The sequence below is a fragment of the Harpia harpyja genome, chromosome Z (assembly GCF_026419915.1).
Source record: "Harpia harpyja isolate bHarHar1 chromosome Z, bHarHar1 primary haplotype, whole genome shotgun sequence".
In the NCBI taxonomy this organism is placed as follows: domain Eukaryota; kingdom Metazoa; phylum Chordata; class Aves; order Accipitriformes; family Accipitridae; genus Harpia; species Harpia harpyja.
Genome location: NC_068969.1, coordinates 66,387,780 through 66,408,587, shown reverse-complemented (window position 1 = coordinate 66,408,587; position 20,808 = coordinate 66,387,780). Strand labels below are relative to the sequence as shown.

General features: G+C 39.4%; 1 protein-coding gene across 4 annotated transcripts in view; it reads right to left on the bottom strand.

The window, feature by feature from the left end:
* Positions 1-20,808, bottom strand: part of CDC42SE2 (CDC42 small effector 2) — a 93,141-nt gene that overhangs the window by 44,392 nt on the left and 27,941 nt on the right. Inside the window, exon 4 of one of the 4 annotated variants that reach the window (XM_052775642.1) lies at positions 10,843-10,927. The exons of 2 other annotated variants lie outside the window; for them this stretch is intronic. The gene's annotated coding sequence lies outside the window, so the exon portion shown is untranslated. Of the gene's footprint in view, positions 1-3,650; positions 3,823-10,842; positions 10,928-20,808 lie in introns of those variants that run through there. One more of the 4 variants, XM_052775643.1, reaches the window with a different exon arrangement.

The window sequence follows — 20,808 nt, the reverse complement described above, 5'->3', positions numbered from 1 at the left end:
ATGCACCAATTAGCTTTTGCACTTTCAGATCCTGAGAAACCTGAGCTGCAAGTAACTCTTGCCAGACAAAGGACAACATTCACCATCAACACAAGCTGAGTAAGGCTGAAATCCCTTTTTCACTTCCTCATAACTTTCCCATATCTATTCACCCCCCCCCCGCCCCGCAACTGCTTTCAGGTTTAGTTTCAAGACATTTAAAAAGCTTCTTCAAAGTTCAAGTTAGACTTTCTTGTGCACTTTCAAACCCTGAATGCATAGGTCCTGACTCTGTAAAAAGGTATTTTATTTATGCCTTTATGATACAGTTTTGAACATTATTACTAAAGCTTTTTATAAGATTTTATTATAGGGTTTTATTTTGGGATTATTGGTCATTTGGGAGTCAGGGGTTTTTTTGCCCCTATTTATACTGAAGGGGTTTTCATTAGTGTATTTACTTAAGCAACTTAGGAATAGGTTGTACTTCAAATCAAGCTCAACACAAATTAATAGCCATGAACTACTACGTATTATGCGAGTACTTCTGAATTAAAAGTTTCAAAGAATAGTGAAAATGGTGGAATAGGATGAAGGTAGTCTTATGGCTTACTTAAAGGAGGAAGATGGATTGGTTTTAATTCTTGTTGTTGTTAATAGAATGGAGTCTGGCTTTAGCAACAATCTAATCTTTCACTGGAACCAAAACACCTCCAGTTTTTATGTTTTCAGTTTGTAGGAAGCCACCACAAGTTTCCCCACAACAGATGTACCCATCTGAGATAATACATGGGAAGGCAGCAAAAGATACAGGAAAGGAACCACAGCAAGTCTGTAAGGAGAAATACTAGGCTTTTCATATTATGTCACTGACAGCGTAAGAGGGAGCTGTAAAGCAGGTGAAGGCAGGAAAGCAGGCCATTTACTCAAGGAAAGAACAGCTCACAAGTGTGACAGTAATCACGTTGTTTGCGAGTGCCAACTAGGTACTTAAAGCAGAGCGCCTTTAAACATCTTTAAAACATCGTGATAGTGTGAAGCTCAAACATTTATCATTGACAAGTGTCCCGCCCTTTTTTTTTTTACCCCCCACCTGCAATTGCCTGAGTTTTACCCTCTAGTCATTCTCTTAAATTTAATTATTTCAGCTAAGTGGCCTAGCCCTTGAAAGGTCCTTATTACTTTGTGCACAAACCCAACAAATTAAAGAGACAGTATTACACTGGTCCCATTAAAATTCCCCGTGTCCAGTTTGGAACACAAAAGCATAGTTTTTCAGGACCAAACCAAGTTTAACAGGCAATACTGTGTCAGTGACTGAGCAGTGCAGGTAAACTTTTCTCCAGCACTGACATTTCAAAGCTTCCTATGTCTTCAACAAATAATTGCTTTCAACATACATGGGTTCAACGCAGCTTTCTGAAACAGCTCATACATAGCTCATCGTACTTCCCACACATATGCAGACAGGAACCTACTTCTCTGAAAACCACAGCATAGAATATCCAATAGTTCTGCACCATGAAAATATAGACAGACTAACAGAAAACTAATGGTCCAAATTTATTTACTAAATAACAGGAAGACAAACCAAAGACAAAATAAGTATGTTTTGTCCTACTGAAGACATAGTCTAGGCATAATACAGTTTGCCCTACCTACAAAAATAGTCAGTTAAGAACAAGCGAGAAGCCTTTGAGATGCCACTCCTAGGTTTAGGAAATCTGATTTCATATTGCCTGCCCATTCACATTAAAAAAAAAAAAATCCTGTTAGTCAAATTTCTAATTGGGCAATAACATTACCTTCTTAACTGTCAAGCCCTATTAAAGGTAACACAAAAGAACACTTTTCTCAGCTGACCTCCTTGTTAATTCTAATAGGTAATACCAGTCAGAGAAAAAAAATAAACAAGGCAAACTATTGGTCTAAGGCAGGCTCTGAACAGGGTACCATTTCCATAAGGAATGGAAGGAAAAAAAAAAAACCCAAAACAAAAAAACAAAACCTCCCTGAAGAGCCCCCTCTTATGATGTCTAATGACAGGAAATGCTCCACATTGGCATCCAGAGTCCATCATTTTAACAAGTGTAGCATTAAAAGGAATGGAATAGTCTATGGGGAAAAAAATACCCATGACAAACTATGTGACAGACCATTCAAGATATTCAAGGGACCGCTACCTGTTTTTTAGTATGACAATAGGTAAAAAGCATTGTTCACAGTATTTATAATATTCCTTTTTCCACAGAAAGCTAATACACCAAAGCAATTTCCAAGGAAGGTTTCAGACAGAGGAAAGGAATAAGTGGGAACAAGGGGAGAAAAGACCATTAACACTGTCAGGAGTTTGCAGAGGCAAACTCTCACCATTCCAGTAATGTTTCATGTCAAAAAAAATCAACACGGCACACCGCTATTGCAGATTTTAACTTACTATTGTAAGATAGACAGCCTTGCAACAGAAGTCTGCCATTGTATCTAAAGACATTTTAATGTACTTCAATAGATCACTGCTATCACTTCCTCACCTCCCACTCAAGTACGAAACAATTATGAAACCAATTACAGTAAGCAAAGCAGCATCACATTTTGTGGGACTGGATAAGTTTAATCAGTCACCCAGTAACACTAGCTAGGGTGCACATTTGCCTGTTTGAAAAGCCAGATGAATCACTTCTGTTCAAGCCTTCCTTGGCACACAGCGATGAGATGTTTCAAACAGGAAGAGTGCAGCTTGAGCTGATGCTTCTGCTTTGGCTTTCAGTTCCGTAGCTTGCAAGCAACAAAACAGCAATAGTTTTCTATTCAAAGAGCGACAGAACAGCATATTTTTCATCTGCTAGCATTTAAGGCCCTACCATTTCTTTATATTTATTCTCTAGCCCTTTTATAATTTCTCTAATATTAGCTGCTTTACATAACTGGAACTCTGTGTGTGTACCTGCATGTATGCACATGGGAGATAGAAAAGTTTCTAAGTTTCTTTAAGCAAAGACAAATCACATTTTCAAAGATATGTGGATCACTCTAGAACAGAGATAGAATTTAGGACGTTTGGAGTATGTACTTACAGAAGTTATAGGCAGAGACTTACTAGTTCATGCAGTCCATCTTCTCAGGTGCACCAGTTCCCAGGTAGCAGTACCGTCTACTGTACTGTGCAGTCTATTGTACTTCCAGTGCTCCCATTAATTCTCCTGAATGACCAGTATGCAGCTTAATACAGATCACATCTGCTGGCTTCAACTTCTACCACATTTAGTGGTTGCTCAGTTAAACAACACTCACACAACAACCACACATAATGCAAGTCTAAATTAGGCTACAACTAGTCTGGAGTGGTGTCAGTTTTTCCTGACGAGCCACTTCAAAGCAAGATATTAAAATATTTGGTTTATTTTATGGGAAGTCCATCTTCACACACAAAATGGTGCAGAAACACAAGCAATACCACCCAAGTTAGGCCGGAAAAGCAGGATTTTTCTGGCGCATATGACAGAGTCAGAAGCACAGAAGTTTTAGAACCAGTGAGAGGTGGCAAGTGCTAACTGGGCCTGTTGAGATTTCACTCTAAAGGTAAGCTTGGGGAGCTGCACCAGTATGCTGACAAAGCAAGTCTCAAAAACAATCCTCTGGTCAGAAATATGCATACATGTAAAAATGCTTACCATAGCTGCATGTGTTTCCAGACCGGAGCACAAGGAGGGGGATGGATCTGATAAATTGCCTGGCATTTTCCTCTTCTCCCATCAAAAGCCAGAGATCTGCTAGCACAGTACTGTGTAAGATGCAGCACGAAGTGACACCCAGACAGGAGAGTCAGGTTTCCTCTTTATCTAGCAGCATACAGCAAGAGACAGTTCCCTTCCTCTGCCTCCAGACATTTCTTAAGTCACTTAAAGGAAAGGAAAATCTGAACATAACCGTAGCAACAAAGAAGTTGGGTTCATGTATCATAATTTAAATATGCCATAATGCAGAAGAGTGTCCTAATTCTATAATCCTTAAACAATTGCAAAGAAAGCAATGAACTGAAATACAACTACTAAGAAAGAAGTATGCACAGAGATTCTAGACTTCCACAGCACAGATAACCCCTCCTATCCACTTCCACACACAAGAAGCCTACCAAATACCATGACTGCATGTGCACGCACATGTCCGTATGAAGACACACACACAACCTATAATTCAGTAACTGCAGCAATCACAAAGTATTTCATTCCTATGGCGAAGGTTACCATGCTATATACAGAAAGTATGAAAATAACTAGAAGCTAACAAGCTTTTACCTCTATGAACCTCAGACAGCTAGTCTGTATTAAGGAGAAAAACTATGAACTGAAAAAAGTTTCTAGGGTCAGCTGGTAAAGAAAAATTTCATGTATTAGCATTGCAGTCAGTATGAAATGACATTTTTCAGGTCAACAGCACTTTTTTTTCTTCCTGAAAGGAACACTCTTTTTTCAAAACAGAATGAGATTCAGGGAGGGGAGAAAAATGGAGAAAAACTCTTCAGGAGATTTTTTTCTCTTTACAATTGTTCACACTAAGCCATTGCACGTGTACATATAGACACAGTTCATTAACAGCCATAACATCAGTACCTATACAGGGTTGTTTCATACAGGAAATCCTATAATTCAGTATCCTATTTTGGGACCACCTTCAGACTGCAGCTTGATTCACATACTGCACATTAATTAAGAGGAATTATTGCTGTTTCCTTCACCCTCCCCCAAGATGAGAATCACTGCAAATGATCCTTAATATTCTGTAGAATTTGAGTATTTACTCTTTGGAAGAAATACTTGACCACAGAGAGCTCTTGTATGTCTTTCGCAAAACAATGATAAAATGTTTATCTCCACAAAGGCAAGAGTATGAAAAAAAATCTAACTGCAAACAAAATCTTGAAAATCCTCACTGATTTTCATTTCGTGATAGATATTTGCTTATTAATTTTTTGGTTGGAAGTACAGATCAAGTTTGTTGTTAGGCAAGTCTGTGATGGATGCACCCGCTTGTTGTTCTGGCATCACTGACAAGGAGGTCTGACTGAAGTCAGCCCCGCTGTGCAAACTGTGAGAACTGTGCTAGGCCGTATCTTCACAGGGACTAAGGAATCTAGGCGATGTCTTATCAGGAGCTAACAGTACCAGTCTGAGCTGGGACTAGACAAACCTAAAACTGCTACAGCTGCACACCTACACATACACCAAAGCAGGGTTTGACTACAAGTCAATCAGTTTCCACTATAAATATCTGTAGCCCACTCCCAAGCCCATTGAACTCTCCTGTACAGCAGCAGGCTGCACAGCAGTCATCTCCCCCTTGAGCAGGGACACCTCTCAAGGTTACTTCTCAAGGTTGAGAGACCCCTTACCCAGCATCTGATACCTGTAACGAGGTAAACAACGTTTTACATTAGGTGTAAAAGTATCATAGAATCATACAGTATCTTGAGTTGGAAGAGACCCATAAGGATCATTGAGTCCAACTCCCTGCTCTTCACAGGACTACCTAAAACTAAACCATATGACTAAAAGCACCGTCCAGATGGTCCTTGAACTCTGACAGGCTTGGTGCCGTGACCACTTCCCTGGGGAGCCTGTTCCAGTGACCAACCACCCTCTCAGTGCAGAACCTTTTCCTCATGTCCAGTCTAACTTCCCCTGACACAGCTTCATTCCAACTCCTTGTGTCCTATTGCTGGTCACCAGAGAGAGGACATCAGCGCCTCCTCCTCCATTGCTCCCCTTGAGGAAGTTGCAGACTGCCATGAGGTCACCCCTCAGCCTTCTCTTCTCCAAGCTGAACAAACCCAGTGACCTCAGCTGCTCCTTGTAAGTCTTGCCCTCGAGACCTTTCACCATCTCGGTCACCATCCTCTGGTCACACTCTAATAGTTTGATGTCCTTCTTGTATTGAGGTGCCCACAACTGCACACAGGACTCGAGGTGGGACCGCAGCAGCGCAGTGTGGAGTGGGGCAACCTCCTCCCTCGACTGCCTAGCTGTGCTGTGCTTGATGCACCCCAGGACACGGCTGGCCCTTTTGGCTGCCAGGACACACTGTTGACTCATATTCAACTTGCCAACCCCCCAGATCTCTTTCTGCAGGGCTGCTCTCAAGCCTCTTGCCCCCCAGTTTGTATGTATAGGCAGGATTACCTCGTCCCAGGTGCAGAATCGAGCAGTTGCTCTTGTTAAATTTCATACAGTTGGTGATTGCCCAGTTCTCTAGTCTATCCAGGTCTCTCTGCAAGGCCTCTCTACTCTCGAGGGAGTCCACAGCTCCTCCTCATTTAGTATCATTGGCAACCTTACTTAATGTACCTTCGACTCCTGCGTCCAGATCATTTATAAAAACATTAAAGAGCACCGGCCTTAAAATTGAGCCCTGCGGAATCCCACTAGTGACTGACTGCCAGCCTGATGTAACCCCATTTACTACAACCCTTTGAGCCCGACCCGTCAGCCAGTTGCTCACCCAATGTATTATGGACTTGTCTCGCTGTATGCTGGACATTTTGTCCAGAAGGATACTGTGGGAGACCATATCAAAAGCTTTGATAAAATCCAAAAACCCATGTGCTGGCTTCCCTTGGTCAACTAGATGGGTGACCTTGTCATAAAAGGAAATTAAGTTCGTTAAGCAGGACTTTCCCCTCGTTAACCCATGCTGACTATGACCAATGACTGCAACATCTCTGAAGTGTTTTTCAATAACTCCCAGAATAACCTCCATAATTTTACCAGGCACTGAAGTGAGACTGACAGGCCTCTAATTACCATGGTCTTCCTTCTTACCCTTCTTGAAAATTGGGTTAAATCACTGCTTAATTACCATTCAACTATTGCTTAATTGATTAACATTTAATTTTCATTCAATCATTTATTATCATTTGATCATTATTTAATCATTAATAAACCCTTTTAGTTAACCCCATAACGATGTCTCTTAATTCACCTGCAACACGTCTTTTTATACACTAGACAACATGAACAACTGTACCAAATAAAGTTTAATTATAAGTTAATAAAGCTTAAGAAATCAGGTAAAGACATGTGCAATTTTAAAACCAAAAGACACTATGCTGTAACAGATGTAGAAAAATAGCCAAGCATACATATAGTCAGCCTAACAGAAAAATACATGGTGCACAAATCTCCAACACTGAAATGCAATTTCAATGGAGATACCAGAATTATTGACCTAGTTAAGAAACAAAGTGCTGTACAAAAAAGGGAGTTTAAAAATGTTCCAGAAACATTTTAACAAAGTACATATTCTCAGCAGAACAGTTACTGCTGTTCTGAAATCTGAACACACAGGAAGCTAAATTGCCTCCTCAGAAATGACCTGCCTACCTTGCCAAGAAACACTGAATTGTGTTCCCTGTGTACCCACAAAAAGTTCAAGTACATTATTGCTAAAAATGCCCATTTGGAAAATACCCTGCGGGTCATATCTCAGTGGTGGTTAAGTCACCTGGAGTTTTATTGCCAATGTAAAACCACTGTAAATCTCAAATGGTTTGGCTTTCCTATGGAACACCCATGTACACAGGAGCATTTGGCTTACCTACATTGATAGGTATCCAGTGAACAGAAAAACCTAGAATAAAGGTGTGTCAAGGCTAAGAGTTATTTTTCCAATGAGTTTTAAAATAAGTTGTTCATACCTGTAAATGCTAAGCCAGTTCATTTCAGCTCCCCAAACTGAAAGCTGATGACAAAACTATAAACAACTAGCAATGCTTGTCTACTAAATATGAAAGAAACTTTATGTATGTTGATTCTTAGTCAGTGGCTCGCTATCAGGAAGTAAATAGGCAATGTGAGAAGTATACTCTGACACCAAATAACCACAGGATGACACTATTTGAACTCCATAATGAACTTCTGGTTATATTAACTACAGCTATTCAACACTGTATTCTCATACAATAGACAGAAAATACCCGTATAGCATGTAGTTTAAAATTTTACTTCCTCTTAAAAACCAGACATATCACAGATAGGATATGATTTTCTGGATGCAAATTCAGTCTGCCAACAATTTAAAGAACTTTCATTGATAAATTGCAGAGATTATCCTATGTCATAAACTATCCAATGTTATCCAACAGCCTGCTAACAGAATGTGTTTAAAAAAAGCTTCACAACATAAACAACTGCTCCTGCAAATTCTGAGTTTGGGTTTTTTTTTTAAGAAAAAAACCCCCTCAATTTCTAAAAACAATAAAAAATACCACTTCTTTTGAAATGAATTGCAATAAAACCAAACATTTCTCAAACTAAAGACCTTTCTGTTCTTTGTGATGCAAAGGAAGTATTTTCTATGTGTTACACTAATACACAAGAGATGACTGAGACAGTATACCTGGCCAGACACTTCTCATTTGTTCCTTAAGGACACCACCAGACAAACTTGTCAGGATACATCTGGATTCAGAGGGTGGTCTCTTGTCCACCCTCAAGATATCCACCTTGTCAGTTGTGTTTATTTCACCATTAGTTTTAAAGTTTTCTGTGAAATAGAAGTGTTTGGTTTGTTTAAGACTTAGGGCTATGTGACAGCAGGGGATGACAGACAGATGAGCAGGTAAGTTGGCAAGATAAGGAGCAGCTTCTTGGCCGAGGGTGCACGACAGCAGGTGGGAGCAGCCACCAGGCATCCAGCTTGCTGCAGGCAGACCAGCCTTCCCCAGGGGGCAAGGTCAGGGACCCTCACTCAGCTTCCCAGCCCCCAGGTACGGCCTCACTAATGTTACACACATCTGCAAGTACCCACCAGTGCAGATAGCTGAGAGCTTTTTAAAAAGCTGAAGGAGGTAACAGATGGATACTTAGATTACTAAGGGTTTCTTTTCCTCCCTAGTAAAAAAAACCTGATTCACCTGCAACACATTTACTCATTTATTCTGACTGCAAAAGTCCTTCAGCCACTGGCTTTGACAAACTCATGCATCTGATGTTGATTGTCTTCCTTAAAAATGCTGCTTTTTATTTATTTGCTCTTAAGCATGTTTTGCACTACAAACACCGTTCCTATTCTTTCCCCAATACATTCTAGACTAAGTTCATGTCACACAATAAAAATTACATTCGCTAGAGGCAGAACTACTACATGACATTTGCAAAGCAGAGTCATGCCAGCTATTCAATGTGAATGACTTAATTGAAAATTAATCAGAACAGTATTTTTTCCTCCTAGAAGCACAAGCTTAGGGGAAAAAAAAAAAAAAAGTACACCAAAAGACATTAAGAATCATATGAAAGGAGGCTAGCTTTCAGGCTCCAATCTCTATCTAACCAGTGGATAGGAAAGAGAAGGTACACGCTGCCACTGACATTTCCTCCCAGAAATCTCAGCGCTGCAGCTTTCAATGCTACCTCTGCTACACTGCAAATGGTTTTGCTTTACACGTGAGAACACCGCAGCATGAAAAATAAGCCATTCTAAAGCAAAGAGCACACACAGTTGTAAATCTGCTCTGTGTTTGTATCCACGGCAATAAAGAAGATTTAAATAGCGTGACATTTTTTGCTCAATTTACCTTCACAGTCACTGGTTTAATTGTTAACCTTCTTGTGGGCAGAAAATGTTTTTTGTACGCTAAAACTCAACTCATGGCAAAGCTATCTGCTTCTCAATTTAATGCAATTTTTGAAAAACGGTACTTTCTATCACACTACCCGGTGTTCAGAAACAGATGTGAATGCACAGCCAACCGCAGTGCTTATGTTATCTGGAGTCTTCACTAGGCTCTGATTTCATCAAACAAAAATTACCAAGCTGTCCAGCTCTGCTTACCAGGCTTGGTTCCCATGACTGACTGGAGAGCCCTCTACTCTGGGTTAGCAAGTAGCTACCACAACAGCACAAGACCTTCCCCAAAAATCCTAACCCCTCAAAAAAAATCCCCCAAACAACCACACCACAATGCTCCCCACCCTCAAATGAAGGTATTTCATTCTTTAGCTCAAAGCCAGACAGCATTTGCTGCTTACTTCCTATTAGCTTTCAGTTATAGTTATGTTCCTACACTATGAATTCTGCCCTTGAAAGTCTCTTATCTGTGGATTATATTAAAAACAAACTACCTTATTAACAAAGAAATCAGAAAACCTGTCTGGAAAGAAAAAAAAACCAACCAAGAACATGCTGGATATGAAACTAGATTTGCCATTTGTCACATACACTATATCTACAGAAGGAAGAGGTTGGTGCTCAGTTGTCAAAGATGTGATTTCATGCATAATCATTGTGCTGCACTTAATCCACTTCCCGTGTGGGCACCTTAGGAGGTGCCGAGCACGGCTGTAGGTGAGGGAGCTGACTTTCACAAGCAGAGTAGTGGTAGCCACACCAGACAGGATTCTTGAGCAGGCAACGGAAAGCAAGTCTGGACTAGCTACTGCAACTTCCACATATAGACATGACCCAGACTCACTTAACCTCAGACCATGGCCCCTTGCCAAATGTCTCCCCCCCACCCCTCACATGGTCTGTACCTCACGCCCTTCATGGGCATCTCTGTGGAAAAGGGGATTGATCTGTGCACAGTTGATAGTTGGGCATCAAGAGCTAGCTCTAGCTTTGTTTTTAAGATACAGACTACAATGCAGTGTATTGCTATCTTGCATGAAGGAATTGAAGGTGCATCATGTTGAAAGTAAAATAATTATTTCCAGCTTATTGTAACAACAACAACAACAACAACAAATATCTGGACTTAAAGGATCTGTTTTTTCACCTTCTTATTCTAGGAACTTCATGCATAAAATGCATTTATGGGTACAGTGCTATTATAAAACATTTACTTATTTGTCAATAACTAGTACATATTACCTCAAGAGGAGCTCAGAGCACACAGCCAACTCAGACACTTTTGTATGACACTTTCCTTTCACTTTCACAGAAGGATTCTGTTGCCCTGAGGGAAGAAGAGGTGCCTATGCTGAACATAGACATGAATTTCTTGTTTAGTTGATGCCAGCTAGAAAGCCCCCTACCATTTAAGTCAGTATTTTTAATCACCGAAAGCCTTTAAGACACCAGTGCAGTGGTTTCACCAATGAATGAAAAAATCAAAGTTACAAAGAATAAACATGAGATCAACTAATCTATCTTATTTATCAAACATGGCAGTTTTTTATTTGCATGGTCACACTTTCAGATGATAGATGGAAGCATAAAACACAACTTTAATTAGAAAAAATGTTATTATGCCCAAAAGCACAAATGACATTGTTGATATAACTGGGTAATTATACTCTTGAAGATAGGTTTTCAAATCCGCACTTCTGTACTCTGACACGCAGCCTCCAGGAGCCCTTCCTACTCTAACACAGATTTAATCAATTTAACCCAAGTTAAATGAGTATATAGCTTAACGGTAAAAGCTATAGCAGAAAAAAAGGAAGGCAATTATCAGAAAAACACTTCCTGGTTTTTTTTCCTAAATTGTAGAACACTCTCAGTAGGCAAGTGGTGGAAGTTCAAGCACATGACTCATGTAGTACTAAACTGTACAGACCATCAGTTAAGAAACCAGAAGAAAACTCCACACATGAACAGCCACATCTTGGCAAAGAAATTAACAGATGAATGAGCAGATCTTTTCCATTCCATTTTTCTAAAATGTTCTGTGGGGAAGAAATCAAAAGGTCTTTAACATATGTAAAAAAATTGCCTTGCCAAAAAAATAAAATTGATTCAGTAACCATTTAAAGACTTGGCAAAAACTTTGAGAACTGCTATCAAGCAGATAAAAGAACAACTTTTTTTCCTGAACTTAATATACTCCCAGCATTCCAACACAGGCATAACTCTTCATCTTGTGCCATGGTGACTTCATTGAAATTACTGTAAAAAGATATCATGCATACATATAAATATCTTTGAGTATAACCCATTATCATGAATCATATTGCTAACTATTTAACAGGAATTAGTTTAATTGTTACAAAAAAAAAAAAAGATTACACAATTAGGAGGCTCGTAGCAGCACAGGCTTTGCCCTGAGCAGTCTGACTTTCAGGAAGTCTTCTGACCTCTTCCACTTTACATGTGTGGGAAACTGAGTGATAATGATAGTATTATTTTATAACTCAAGAAGGCCAAGGATATTCTTACTCATCTTAGTTCTAAGCACATGCATTTCCACCATTTATGGATTTCAATGTATATTTTCTTGCAGAGCTAGGACATTGAAACTGCTTCGTGATGCCAAAGACAGAGGGCAACCCTTTGCCCTGCAAAACTGGCCAATAAATGTTTATTAGTTTTTAGAATTCTGTATGTTAATCTTTTACATTTTTATGAGCAGGCATTGCAAAGAACAAGAAATACATAAAAATATGGTATCTTTTAATATAAAGCAACAAGTAAGTTTCTCAGCAGAACTTCTTCTGAACTCTGGTCACAGAACTCTGAAGTTGACATGAATGGTCTGCCTTAAAAAAAAAAATCACTGAATATACATTGCTGATAACTTTTAATCTGTGATGAATTTTAAAAAACCCTTTGCACATCTGTCTTGATATCTGCTTTCATTGCATTCTAGCAATGTAACTATAAAGTCATGTATTCAGACCGTATCATGATGAAATCACAACATTCTTTTTAAAGGGAATCTTTTCAGTTATTCAATTTTGCTGCTCAGAATAAATATAACAAGTGGTTTTTTGCAGGTCTGGCAGTAATATAACATGTTGGTTCTCACCTAACATTATCACTTTAAGGAAAGAATAGTTTTAATCCTTCTTTAGGTGGGAAAGACTGACTGCCGTAAGCTACATTATGAATATATTGCAGTGGCTGCAGTATCCACAGATACTACTTCTCTACTAGACATGTGAAATTATAGTATCCACAAGAGGAGTTAGGAGTATGATACTCTCGTGGTTTAACCCCAGCCAGCAACAAAGCACCATGCAGCCGCTCACTCACTTCTCCGGGAGAGAATTGGTAACAAAAGTAAAACTCATGGGTTGAGATAAGAACAGTTTAAGAGGACAAAAAAGGAAGAAAATAATAATGATAATAATGATAATAATAATAATAACAATAACAATAAAACAATACTAATAAAAGAATTAGAATATACAAACAAGGGATGCACAATGCAATTGCTCACCACCCGCTGACCGATGCCCAGTTAGTTCCGAAGCAGCAATCCACACCCCCCCCAGGCCAACTCCCCCCAGTTTATATACTAGGCATGATGACACATGGTATGGAACATCCCTTCAGCCAGTTTGGGTCAGCTGTCCTGGCTGCGTCCCCTCCCAACCCCTTGTGCCCCTCCAGCCTTCTTTCTGGATGGGTATGAGAAGCTGAAAAATCCTTGACTTAGTATAAACATTACTTAGCAACAACTGACAACATCAGTGTGTTATCAACATTATTCTCATACTGAATCCAAGACATAACACTATACCAGCTACTAGAAAGAAAATTAACTCTATCCCAGCCGAAACCCAGACAGATACCTACCAAGTATGTACTTTTAGTAGTTTCTTTTCTCCTATGTCAACCTCATCTTCTGTATTTATAAAAGCTCTGCAATATACTCAGCAGTTCTTTGATGAAACATTATTATACAACACTCTTAAAAATCCTTAATGGGTACAGCAAGTCTTTTCTTTAGGTAACATTAATATATCTCATATGCAGTTGTTATACTTATCAATGTTTACTTGCCAGACACATGCCAAGCAAAGATAATCCAAAAAATATGAGAGAGAAGATTTGCCTTCTTTGCTATAATTAGGCAACACAGGACTATAGCTGTGCCAGATCACACTGTACTTCTTAATGTTTATTAATACACAGGTCTGCATAAATCACTAGAATTTTATATTTTATTTTGAATGGATTTTTGTATGACATAACAGGATTTAAAATACCTTCTCTTTTTCTCAAGGTACAGACTTTATACTTAAGGCTTGAGACTACAAGTAAGGGGCAAAAGCCTTGCAGATGAGAAAAGTTATACAAGAAAAATAAGCTAAAGAAACAAAATATAGCTTGGAAAGAAAGGTGACTTACTAATGCTGACCTACAGAAGTTACCTGGAGAAACAACATCCCGTTTACTGATGCATGTGTTTTCTCGTACATCACCATGTCAAAAAACTGCATTTCTCTGCATAATTGTTCTCTGCGCGGTTGTTCTTTGCCAAGCACTATTAAGCTGAAAGTAGATTCTTATTTTTAACCAGTCAAAACAAGAAGTAAATATATAGTTAAGTCATTAGTCGATTTGTGGCCACTAATAAGCTTCTACTGCTTTGTATTTAGCCAAATTTTCAGTCGTCTTTTGGGTTTTTTTGTAAACCAAGGGTGGAAAAAAACCCCTGAAGTTTGAAAGTTTGTTGTATAAACAAATGCCAACTAAACCAAAGATGGCCTGCTTTAGAATTTTTAGATACAAACAGAAGTGGTGATAAATGGACTGATGGTTATTCCAGTCTGAAGAGGCCTCTACAATGTCATTATCCAATATTCTACACAGAGACATTAATGTCATAATTGAAAGAAAACCAAGATCTTCAACCTTTCGTCTGTTGTGTGATCTTTTCTTAAAATAGGCACCAAAATGTCACTTGAAGAAAACAAATCATGGGGAATCCATTAGTACCCTTCGAAAGTTATTCTGATGATTAAGCAAGCTACGTCTTAAATGTATGCCCCTTTGTTTCCGTATGATTCAGAGTTATACAAACACTTTACCGTCCCTCTCCCTCCCCTTAATTTCCTTCTCCCTTTGTCAAACAACATTTTCTCAACCTCCTCACTTTGCAAAAGGCAAGACACAGGAAGCAGTAAAAGTAAGCATCTGGAAGGTGTGCGTGTCTGGGGAGATTACACATCACTTGCGTTTTAGTATTATTTTCATTATGTATGACATTCCGAGTAAAGACATACAATATATTGGTTTCTTTTTAAATAAATTCATCAAGGCTTTGTAGAAGTTTTTCCTACTTCACAATCTACCTTGACATTTTTGCTATGCATGTATTTTATTTGTTTTTTAAAAAAATAAAAAAACCTATTCTGTCCATCTTGTCTATGTATCTAGCTTCTGTAGGATGATCTACCTGGTACAGCTCAAATCTTAAAGGAATAAAGATACCGGAGTGATGGAGGAATCAGGAATTTAGGAAAAGTGAACCCCAAACTAGTAAACATCTTCCTCCTTAACCCTTCCCTCAAGATACTTGCACTATGATGCTGCTGTTAGGGCTGAAACCAGTGTTAGCTACAGTTTTGTGCACCTTTCATCTTTCTGCCAGCGTTTCAAACAAAGAAAGCAAATCACCCTCAAGGTGCATCAAGCTGCCAGATACTCAGCCTCTAGTGTTTTTCCACTTTGTCCTGCTTCTGTTCTCCGTGCAGTACTGCACTGCGAAGCAAGCCTGTCGAATCCTGGGGCAGTGGGGATAAGAGCCAAAAGTTAGAAAACAAAATAGAAAGAACAAGTCAAGTGACCTTTTTGTGGTGAGTCTACCTCCTCCGTATAGTGAAGGTGAAGAGCAGCCCTTCAAAGTGATTTGATCTAGATGCTTCTTGCTACCGAGTTCTTTTACACTTAGATTCCACGAAGTTTTGTTGAAAGAGGAGGACGTGCTTCCTGCTCCTGCCCTGTGTTCTCCAGGTCTCCACACTAGCCTGGCATGGCCTTCAGACATTGCCCCCACCTACTTCTTGCTTTCTCATCCCTTCCTCAAGTATATCTATACTTCTCTCATCCATGCACACATATGGTTAGGAAAAAAGATTCACTAAATGTTGCATTTTGTAACAGCCAACATAGTATCTACTTACAGCAGATGTTAGCAGTGTGAAATAAAACCTTATCGCTGTTAGACAGCACAGCAATGAAGTTACATTCTTTTTCCCATTGGGGGCACTTCAATTCCGCTGTCACATTACATGACAGTATTTTCTTGTCCACACTGGATGAACACTTTCAGTACAAAGTTATAGCTCTGGAGAACTTACTTGAGAGGCAGGAAAGGGAAAGGGAAGAAATGAGATTATTTACAAGAAAACACATTTGAAAACAGTATCAGCAATTGTGGTATGGATCAGAGGCATACTGTCTCCAAGCAATCTCTCTTGCATTATTTTAGTTAGTTATCTGCTTGCAAACAGGTAAGGAAGGGAAACAAAAACACACACACATGCCCTCTTCTTTCCAACCTTCTGACATAAACAAAAACCCTAATGGAAGCCTGAAAAATAAAGAGTGTTTTGACCATGGTATTTCTCATGCCAAAACAATCACTAGACATACAATACTTCTGCTGATAAACTTGAAAGGTCCTGAATAACAAATATGAAGTACCGAACTTGTGCTTCCTCGCTATGAAGAGAATGTTGCTGCCACAGAGGAAGAACCTCTATAAGCATGAAGACCCAGCGGTTTCTCACATCAATCAAAACCATTTGCCCACTTGAAACAGGGAAATACAAATTCCTTTACTCAAGATCAACTACAGAAGTCTTCCAGACAGCCAACGCAACAGGCAATCTTTTTGTAACACATACGACAAAGCTGTAAGGAAAATGGCAGCAGCAACCATTGCAGCTCTTCATATCAGGAAGGGACTGTCAGGCTTCTCCAAGACCTCTTTTCTAAACTATGCTGATGAAGCCTGCAGAACAAGCCACAGACAGTGAAGTGAATTACAAGGCTTAGCTCATGATAGATTTAACATCACATGCTTCCAAGTTTAAGCTTGAAAAAAAATGCTTTGCCAACACCACCTACTCTGTTCTCCACCGTCTGTTGTCTTATTCTACTCTTGACAGGTAAACTGAGTTAATCAATCATAGTTATTCCTCTTGGCGAATACTTAGTTCCCTAGACCACAAAGTAAATATATATTAGCTATTCAGAAGGATCATCCTGGCTCCAAGTGTTTTTATGGAGAAACATGACAGACCATTAAAATTTCCTAACATACAAATCCACTACCTTTTCTGGTACTGCCAGGGTCAGGAAAGCCTATGGACACTGGTACATGCTTCCCTTTAAATGAGACTATGCTAAAATAACCCAAACTAGCACACTGCCTTTTACAAAAGAGGTAAAATGGCAGATTTTTTTATTTTGAGAGAAGATGCACTATTTTCTTTAGTCCTATGGAGACTTCTGCCCCTTTCCCCAGTTACCTTGAACTCCTAAGAAGTTTTGCAGCCACTTTTGAAGAAAAGACCATAATAGCTTTGAAGTATATACAATTGGTAAATATCTTCATAATGACCTTTACAAACTTTGTGGTGAGCATTCTTTCTGAACAGTACAGAACTGCTGGCAAACTCCATTATCACTGAAAATTTAAGCAGTAAAATTCAGTGGAATCCTCTCTGTTCAAGGGAAAAAAGAGAAAGGTCTCTTCTGCCTTCACATTTCTCTTAGTTCTGTTTGGTTTTGTTTGTTTGGTAGGTTTTTTGGTTTGGTTTTGGGGGTTTTTTTTTGTTTTTTAAATTATTTAATAACATCATAGTATTTCATTTGTGTAATCCTTTCCAGTGAAAGGTCTGGAGATGAGTCACTAGGGTTTTGCTGGAGGGTACAATCAAGTGCATGTGTAGAACTGACTTAAGTAAATCAACTCAAATGAAAAGCAAGCAGCAACTACTTTGCCCAAACTGTCAAACAGTTGTAAGGTGACAATTGAGTTTACCGTACAAAGTTGCCTTATTTTGAATGAGATCATATCTCCTCCAATGCCACACAACTGTTCATTTTTTCTTTTCTGTGTGTAGGTGCAGTGAGGGACATTTTCCTTGAATCTGCTGACAAAGAAATCATGTGTATATTTGGAAACAAAAATAACCAAAACCACACACCAATTCGTTTGCCTGGAACAACAATTTTTATCTGAAAATTAAGATTAAGATGTAAGAAGTATGCATTCAGATAAAAGTTACAGTTGCTCTTTAACATATTTTTCCATTATGGTTGCTCTCTCTCAAATAAAGGAAAGGGTTGTTAAAGGGGGTGTCAAAGCTCTTTAAATTTGTAACTTTGCTTTCACTACCAACTTCTGCAAAGAACCCAAGATACAGTTGTTAAATCTAGCATTTAATTACAGCCTCAAATCCTATCCCAGCCCAAAACATTTCCTTCATTCTTCCTACCCCTCACAAAAATACAGAGAATTCTATAATTTGAGGCTCAAGGTGTCTCCAAATATTTTATAGGTGCCAGACCTTTCCCTTTGCACTTTACAGCAAGTCAACAAATACACCTAGCAAGGGAACATGGTCTTGCTAGCTTTCACCTTCAGTCCTCTTTCATTGTTCAGGCTGAATACAGAACAAGTGAGAGAAGAGGCAAAAGAAAAAAAGGAAAGCCAAGAAATTAGTAACTCATCCCATCTACTATCACGCTCCAGTATATCTTGCTTGAACAGTTTAAGATCACGTTGTTCTAGCTTTCCACCCTGCTCCTCTGCAGGACATCATTGCCTCTGTAGCAGAGTCAGTGGAAGGGAACACGCGCCCGACTTGCAGTTGCCCCAGGTCAGTACATTGGCCTGATCAGAGAACATCCAGGAATCCTCACATCTGCTGCTCCATTTGCTCTGGGGTCTGACTTACTATCAGCTTGTAGCACAGATGTTAGAGACTGTGTATAGGAGATAAGAAAGTGGAAGAGAAAACAAACAAACAAAGATCTCTACCTATCTTGCCAAAAAATGGCTGCTGCATTTGTCAAAATACTGGAAAACAGAACTAAAATAACCAAACTTTCCACATCACCATTCTTCGTTAGAGTAACTAAATGAGCATGATGCAGGAACAGGTCCTGCACTGGCAAGGTGCACTTGCTTCCTAAGTGGATTTGACTTCCCCCTTTTCTCCCCAAATGAAGGGCAATGGCTCACATGCAAGGTTCAGCATGAAGGCCAGCCAACACGGCTGCAATCCTTTCACACAGGATAACCAGTCACTTCTCCAAAGCCCTCTTTGTCTGCCACTCAGCCACAGATCATTTGGTTTAAGGTATTCATTATTCAGTCTCTCCCTCAAACAAACGCCTCTCTCCCAGACGTGCAGCCAGAACTGTGGCTGGTGAATCACTATCCATAGCTGGGTAATTAATGAAGCCGATTGTATTCACATCAGTAGTGTTACCCCAATTCATTCACAGGACTTCCCATGCAAATAGATCGGATTGTCGCATCTTACAAATGAAATATTTAACATTAATTTCTCTTGAAAACATCTGTCACAAACATAGCCACTTAAGAAGCACCAATGCAAATCTTGCAAATAGTCCTGCGAATATATATATACACACATATATACATTTTTTACAATAAATTAGTTTCTCAAACCACTGCTTCTTTAAGTATTTTGTGCATCTATACTACAAAAATCAGCTCGAACCAAATTCCTTCATGCTCTTTAACTAGTGACAAAGAATTGTGTGCTGTATCAAACAGCACTGTGAATTCTCCAGGAAATACCCTATCAAGACTCTAAAAATCACCAAAAAAACCCCAAACAACCAAAACCAAAAACCCCACGAATTTTTACTACTTGTTATGAGAACAAACTTATAGTGTTATGTTCAATACAAGAAATTCCTAAAGCCCAAACCAAGGTAGAGTTAAAAGTAACAAACAACAACACTGGCAAGTCTTAAGTCATTCAGTTATCTACGTATTAAAAAACCACATAGATAGATTCCAGTCTAAGGATTAAAATCAAAACCAGAAAAAAAAAACCCTACGAAGAATAACAGGCACACAGGTTCTTCTAAATACTATGCTACCAGTATAATTTGCTCATCTCCAAATGTGGCCGTCCTCCCTTGGGAAGCTGCCCTCATTCTTTTCTCCAGGCCCTTGTTGCTAGGGTTGCAGCTGCAGGGCCCGATCCTGTTGAAGTGCAAGTCTTTGGAGGGGGGCACAAAGGGTTTCATTATCTGCTCCTGCGAGCGGGCACAGCACCACCAGAACAGAGCATTCCCCTTTCTCCCCCCACCAGAAAGCAGGCAGGCAACCTGCCCCCCCCCCCGTGACCATTTACATATGAAAAGCTGCGGAAGGCACGGGTGCCCTGGCTAAGCTGCCTGCCGCCCCCCCAGGTGCTCCCCTCCAGGGAAGGGTCTATCAGAAGCTGCTCATTTATGATCCAGTCATCTTTACTCACGACTTGATGGACATTCACGCTGCAGTTCGACTTAAGAACTAGTGAGATGGGGTTTGGTTTGGGGGTTTTGTTGTTTTGGTTTTTTTTTTAAAAAAAACAAAACAGTAAGAACAGTCTCCTAATATTTCTAATCTTCCAGAAGGAGTTGTGTTTAAAAGTCCTGGCCTCTTCTGGGACATACAGATTGAAGGCACAAACCAGAAAAGGACACAACGACCAATCGGCACAGTGTGCTGTGGTCTGAAGCGCTGTTCATTCACACTGAACTACCTTCCCAGGGCTTAATTTAAGTCTTCATTGGCATTAACAGCTGGATTCATTCTATGAACACGTTTACACAGTTGTGTCACTTGTGAAGGGGAGAGGGATATGGGCAGTGGTTCCACTCAGAAAATTTAGCTAAATAAATAAATAAAAAAATTCAAAATAATTAAAAACTAATTGTTTCTTGGACTAGTTTTGGTACCATCTCACTTGTAAATGCCAGTATATTGTCAACAGTTTCCTATAAAGAAGTTGTTTAGCATTTCTAGTGTCAGAGGCAAGAAAACAGGCAAAAATAATTGGTTTTCACTTTGGACTCCTCTTCCTCAGGGCAAAAAATTCATTGCTGAACAGCAGAAAATGAATAGAGAAG